Raw genomic sequence first — 7,523 nt, 5'->3', positions numbered from 1 at the left:
TGATATTCCCATCTTTATTGATCCAATGTATTTTATAAGGTTTAGGATGGGGTTGCACAACAAGATTTAATTTTTCAACCAATCTAGTGCTACAATAGTTAGAGCACGAACCATTATCAACAATGAGAGAACAAGTGTTACTTTGAATTTGACATCTTGTGTGAAAGAGAGTCTCTCTTTGTGATAGTTGTTCTACACTGGATTGATTGTCCAATATTTTTCTGATCATGAGAAGTTGTCCTTCACAAGGATAAACTTCCTCAGTAGTGGATTTTCCTTGATCACTCTCATTCTCACTACTGGAGGATTCACTACTATAACTGTCAATGCCCCTGATGGGCTGTCGCACCCCATGCAAAATTTAATGTGCAAATAAATGCAGTATAGCTAGGGAATGACCCTTAGGTCGTCTCTCAAAGACCAATTTTGCGGTTCAAGAATTGAGTCTAACACGAAAGGGGGGGGGGGTTTGTGAAAATGGTTTTGAAAAAATTAAAGAACTCAATATAACACAGATGCAAACCAACTAATTTAAGCTAGCATGGTAATTAAACTAACACTATTAAAAACCTTAGACAACATTCAAACAGAATAAAATAAAATACTAGACCCCAACAAGACAACAAACAACTACCCAACACAGTTAAATTAAATTAAATGCAAAACTAAATTAAAGAAATCAAAAGCAACTAATCCTACTAATTAAACTAATTCAAATAAGGAATAATCAAAAATGCTTTTTCCTACACATTCATGTGACCAAATACATCCAACCAAATAAAATTAAAAAGGCAAATGGCCTAAAAACACCTCTTGGCCGTGAGGTTCCTTGCACCACATCCAAATTTGTCTTCTTTCTTCAATAAACAATTGAATATGCTCTATTTTTGTCCCATGTGCCTCATTCTCCAAGAAAATGCTTCCTTCTACCTTTCTACCATAAAAAAAAACGTGGCATACCCTCTCCAAGAAGCCAAGACCGTCCTCCCTCTTAAAGTCCAAAGAAATTTGGTGTTTCCAAAACAAAAGGTCAAATGAGATGCTTTAAATGCTTCAACACAAAAAGTTGAGTTGCTTCTACCAATGTGCCACATAAGCAAAGTCAAAGCGAACAAAAACAATCACAATACATTCTCTTCTTCAAACAATTCACGTCAAGCTAGCAAAGGGTCGAGACCAAAAGGGCAATATTCCTGCCATGGTAAATGAGCCCTTCATGTGCATGGCCAAATGAGGTAAAAATTAAATGAACCCTTTCTCTCTCCCTTCTCAACCTATTTTCGGTTTTCACACCAACACAAACATGCAAATAGCTTCCTTTCACCTTCCAAAACCGAGAACAACTCCAAAGAACCCAATGTTTCAATTGCAAAAGCTTACAAGAACAACAACCCCAAATTTCAACTTCTACTAACCAACCTAACACTCACATTTCTTCAAACTTTTATGAAAATCAAAATGGAATTTCTACTCCACCTTGCAGCACCGTCCAGCTCTCCATAAGAAACACAATGTTCCATTTCATATATTACTTCCAACCATCAAAACAAAAGCACAAGAAGAAAAGGGTTCAAGCTCCCAACAACCATGCATCAACTCAAGTGTTTTTCATTACTAAACTCAACAAGAACTCCATTTTCATCATCCAACCAAGAAAACCAAAAGGGAATAAGAAATTACTGCAGCCAAGGAAGAGAAAAACGAAATACAAAATGGGTCTTCATTCAACCAAAGGAAACACCATGAAAATACAAAGAACCACCTCCAAGCTCAAGCTTTCAACATTCAAATGGAAAATGCAAGAAGAAAAATGATAGATCTCCATTCCATTAAGCAAGAACAAGCATGTTTGCAATCAAGAGAAGAAGAAAAACGAAATCTTGTTCATTCCATAGCTCAAAACCAAAAATGGCACACCAAGGCTCCAAGAGAGAGTTCATACAAGGCAAAAGCAAAAGCAAAATGTAGTATGAAGTGTGCTAGAGTTTTGTCTCAGCAATTGCTACTCAAAATGCCTTCCAACCTCAAAATAGGTGGGGTCCACCTCCTAAAAACCCTAGGGTTTTGGTGCCAAGTGTCCCACACATTGGGCTTCTACAAAGTTTCCACTAAAAGGGCCCAAAAACACTTAATCTAATTAAGGTTTCTAAAAAAACGAAATTACAACTTTATTAAAATGGAAATGACTAAATGTTGAGTCTTGAATGATCATGCCACCATCCATAATGCTCCAAATGATGTTTCCCAAAATTTCCCTGCAACCAAAATACACTTAATCAGCTTAGAAAACCCAAATTAGCACAATTACGAATTTCCGACCAAATTAAGCAGAATTCGGAAAACGGGGAAATAACAGACAATTAAACACAATTCCCTNGTTTATTTAAGTGCAATAAACTAAATATAGTTCAAGAAATAACCACTCATCAGCCCCTCAAGATGATAGTTCTTTTTGTGGGACATTGGGCAACTATATGTCCTCTTCCCAGACACTTAAAACATTTAATATCACTAGTCCGAGTATGTGAAGATGACTCTTGTTTGGGCTTCTCAATAATATTGGCTAGAGGCTTAAAAGGCTCTTTTTCTTTAAAATTTTCCTTTTCAACAATAGGGTGAACTTGAACTCTTTTGGAAGAGGATTTTCTCAAATTTTGTTGTTCTACCTTTATACACATTTGAACAAGATCATTCAAATCTCTATAAGGTAGTAGTTCAACCCTATCTCGAATATCAAAATTAAGCCCACTTAAAAACCTTGCCAAAGTAATTTCTGAAGCCTATACTATTCCTGCCCTCATCATGTAAAGCTCCATCTTTTGTCTATATTCCTCAACAGACATTGACTTTTATTGTAATCTTTGAAGCTTATCCATGAGTTCTCTATTGTAATAGGAGGGAATGTGTCTCCTCCTAAGGGAAGTTTTGAGATCATTCCAATAATGAATTGGAGGATCTTGGTGTCTAAGTCTCTCTTGAACTAGGGCAGTCCACCAATACATTGCATACCCTTGAAAGCTTAGGGTAACTAAAGAGACTTTCCTTTCTTCACTTACTTGGTGGCAAGCAAACAATTGCTCCACCTTCATCTCCCAATCAAGATAGGCCTCAACATTATCCTTTTCATAGAAATGAGGCAACACAACATTGACTTCCTTAGGGGGTGGAGAGGTATCTTGAGTATCCCGCCTATGTCTTCTTGAAGAAGTATGTTGGTGGTAATACTCTTCCACATTTAAGGGTATTCCCCCAAATTGAGAATTGTCACTTTGACTGCCTTTAGACCTCTCTCGACTTTGGTGATGTTCTTCTCTCATCAACCTTAACTCATCTTGAATCATAGCATTTTGAAGCTCTCTATTGACTTTTTCTTGACTCATTTTTCCCTCAATCTCATTGAGTTGGTTGACTAGAGTTTGGAGGGTGAATTGCTCTTTTTGATTTTCACTATCACTAACCCTAGGTGAGTGCCTTCTAGACATTGTGATGGACTTAAATGTTTTCTTGAAATAAATACTAAAAAGTTCACTTTGAAAGCAATATTCCACGTAAGGGAGGTGAACCACTAGGGTTGCTTAAGTACCAAGCCTTGCCGTGCCAAATATGCTTCTAGCTACTTACTAAAATCTTTAGTTCAAGATCACTTTTAAATCCACCAAAGTCTTAAAGACAACAAACAAACAAAGCAAATAAAAGCCTAAACTCTAAAATTTCGGACCCCTAAGAGAACTTCCTAAATGGACAAATTAAAGCTAAAGAATTAAATGGAAGAAGAAATTAAAGATGAGGTCTCCAAGGTGAGGCTTAGACGTTGGATCTAAGACACACTCATCGTCTACCAATTTCAATGAAGAAATTAAGAGCAAAAGTTTACAAGTGATGGAAGAACACTTGTGAATTCTTCCAAGTCACTTGCTTAATGGCCTTTTACAAACACTTTTACAAAGCAAATGAAATGAAAGTACAATGAAAGGGTGTGGAATAATGTGTGCAGCTTTGGTTTCTCGGAAACAGTGAGTGAATTTGCTCAATTCACACTAAACTCTCAGCTGCTAAGTGATGTAATGCCGTTGTATGGAATTGCAAAAGTTGCTGTTGTATGAAACAGAAAAATTTGCTGCTATGGTCACGCAATTCCCTGTCCGTTGGCCAACTTCATGCACTTGTTTCTCAATCAATGAACTTCCTTTGATGCTTCCTTGTGTAATGAATAATCTGAGCTATAGAACACCTATTCAGCAACACAAATTAGCATCTGCATAGGGTTGTAACTACTGCCAGAATTTTGCAACCAAAATGACAGCAACACAAGGCCTTTTATCAAACAGGTTGTGTGCAGAATGGCCAATAACTAAAAAACAATCAATTAATCGGGTAGGAAGCAAGGAGGCACTTCAAAAGGATCCTAGGAATAGTTCTAGAATAGATTGGACCAATAACAATGATTAATCGGCCACCAAATTGATCAAAATAACAGTGGTCTAGAAAATTCACAAACTGTTTGTGATAATGCCTCAAAGAAGAGTAAAATTGGATGCAGAATTTGGTAAATCAGTCTCGGCAATTTTCATTTTACTGGATGCATTGGTTCTTTCAGCTTTTTAATTTGATTTTCTTATTGTTTGGACAATCTTGAATGCATTTTACTATAACCAAGCTTTTACTACATCCACAAATATTGACCAATTACCAAATTCAATCTAGAGCTAATATTTTACTGAACTGCTACGGTTTTTATCAGAAATTGACCCAAAAATTTGGCAAGTCACCTAGGCATTTTGCACAGAACAACAACTACTCATCTTAGACTGATGTAAACATGTTTGAATGACTGAAACAAACTTGTTTGAACAAAATTTCAGCTAAGTTTCATTGTATAACATAATTTGAGTATATGACAGTTCTGCTGCAAACTATTTTAAGCAACTATGACAGCCAAATTTTGCAAACAAGTGTAATTCAGATTAAACACAACAAAATTGAACTTAATACAGCCAAAGAAAATTGCTCAAGGTGGCAGAAGTATCAATTAGATGATTGACAATGATTTAATGCTCAATCCATTTAACACGCAGATTACACCAAACTAGGAATACTACAGCTCGGTTTAATGCAACCAGCAATGCAACCTTAGCTTTCCATTCATATTACCATAGCAAATGCAATAACACTATAATGCTTTATTGGTACTCTTTTTGGAACAGCTTCAGTTAGAAATTTTTTGGCACTTTCAAAATAACAGACCAGACCAAATTTCAACCACAATTTTAACAATTTTAAACATTCAACAGAAGCAGAACTTAGCACCTAATCAAACAGATCTGAGATGAATGGCAGCCCTTAAGCACCTGAGCTCTGATGAAGGTTGAAAAACAGTTATTTTCATATGTCATTTTAGACATATTACTCCCTTTACTACTTAGAATGAGCTTAGAATCAAGCAAAACTCAATAAATGTGTCTGTAGAGAGTCAAAAGCTATTTTTAGCGATATTATGTTTGTTTTGCATTGTTTTGTAGCATTTTTGAGAAAGTGAAGAATGGAGTTGGAGATAAAGGTCGTAGACTCAAGAAAAGAGAAGAAAAGTGAAGAATTGAAGAGTCGACGCACCGCCCAGCGGAAAATTCCACCGCCGGGCGGTCCAGGGCGAGGAGTAGGCACATGGCGTTGGCGTTGGGCGGATTTGCGATTAGAGGCAAACCGTCGGGCGGTAGTGCGGTTTGTGGGAAACCGCCGGGCGCCACACTTGTTCAAATTAAAAGACTCAACAAAGCAAAGATTAACCGAATAAAATGTAAATGACTCAAGCAAACACACAACTAGTATAAAAAAAGACTCAAACAGAACCTAAATCAACAGCAAATGACTGGAACAAAACGAAAACAGATTCAAAGACATTGCAGGATTTTTTTGACAGTATAGAAATGAACAAAGTGACACTTATCTCACGGTTCTAGCTTGAACCTTGCTCTGAATACCACTTGATACCTCCAGGTTTGATGTATTACTTCAGATCCATGAGATTAGAAGCTTGGAGAAACAACGCAACAGCTAAAAATCAATGGAACAGTACCGACTATGGTAGTTCCAACTACAGATCCGTGCAGTTACAGAGAAGTGATTGTAAACGGAGGAATATGGGAAATGGCAGCGGAGATTGGTGATATGTAGAGGCTATTTGAAGTGTAGGATAGCTTGAAGAGGTGGTTACAACTCAGAAGGCTTCCACAATAGGAAGGAAGTTGCAAGGGAGAAGCAGGCAATGAAGGTGACTTTCGGTGAAGAGAATGGACAACCAATTTCTGCAGAGTTTTCTCATATAAAACAAAAGTGCATACACGATGCAGCCAAGGTGAGCTTTATAGACTTCACCATCCTTGGCCGGTGCTTAAAGTGTGTCCATGAAGTGTGGATCGGACTCCACGTGTACAAGCATGTGCAGAATGTGCTGAGTTTCTAGAAGCCTACATGTGTAACACGTTTTACACTATAAAAGCATGTGACAACATTCTAATTTGGGAAGGATTCCTGGTGCACCTCCTGTTGTGCTAAACTCACCCCTCCATGTGTGGAAATGTCTCCTTTATCCCTTAACTTGGTTTTGGGTTGTTGGTCTTTATTTATTGGGCTTGGGCCCCGCGTATCACCCCGTCTTAGTGTAAAAAGAAGCCTACCTATTTTCCAACAATTGGCACCAGAGCTGGTTTTCATAAGATATTTGAAAAACTAGTCGACTCTGTTATTCTTTTATTTGATTATACCAACCTGGGAATGACTTCCTGTTTTCAAACTTTTGGTGAAGGTGCTTCAACAATAAGACCACCTCTGTTTGCTGGTGAAAATTATCCATTTTGGAAAATTAGAATGCAAATCTTTCTTGAATCGCAAGAAAGATTGGACCTTATTTGCCTACAAACAATGTTGATGATAAAATTGTTTTAAAACCTTTTACTGAGTGGATTGTTGATGATAAAACTGTTTTAAAACCTTTTACTGAGTGGACTGTTGATGATAAAACTTTTTTAAAACCTTTTACTGAGTGGACTGTTGATGAAAATAGAAAGGCTCGGTATGATGTTAAAGCTAGAAATATTTTTGCCTTTACACTAATTATTGATGAATTTTTCAGGATATCTCAATGCAAAACTGCAAAAGAAATGTGGGATGTCTTAGAGGTAACTCATGAAGGCACAGATGAAGTAAAGAGAGCAAGAAATAATTCATTGATACAAGAGTATGAATTGTTCAGAATGAAAGCTGGAGAAAAAATCTATGATGTGCAGAAACGATTCACTCACATTGTAAATCATCTCATGGCTCACTACAGTAAAAGCGCTAATTACCGGCGGACTTTTACCGAAGGCCTTATAGCCGTCGGTAAAGCTTTGGTGATTTTAAATACCGAAGGACCTTAGGCCGTCGGTAAGGTATTCGAAGTATTTTACCCAAAATCCCACTCTGCAGTTCATTCTCACCAGCCCTAGTCCTCGTCGAATACTTCTTCGTCCAAAACCCTTCGCTCC

The sequence above is a fragment of the Vigna radiata genome, chromosome 5 (genome assembly GCF_000741045.1).
Source record: "Vigna radiata var. radiata cultivar VC1973A chromosome 5, Vradiata_ver6, whole genome shotgun sequence".
Taxonomy (NCBI): domain Eukaryota; kingdom Viridiplantae; phylum Streptophyta; class Magnoliopsida; order Fabales; family Fabaceae; genus Vigna; species Vigna radiata.
Note: the sequence above shows the minus strand (reverse complement) of the source record.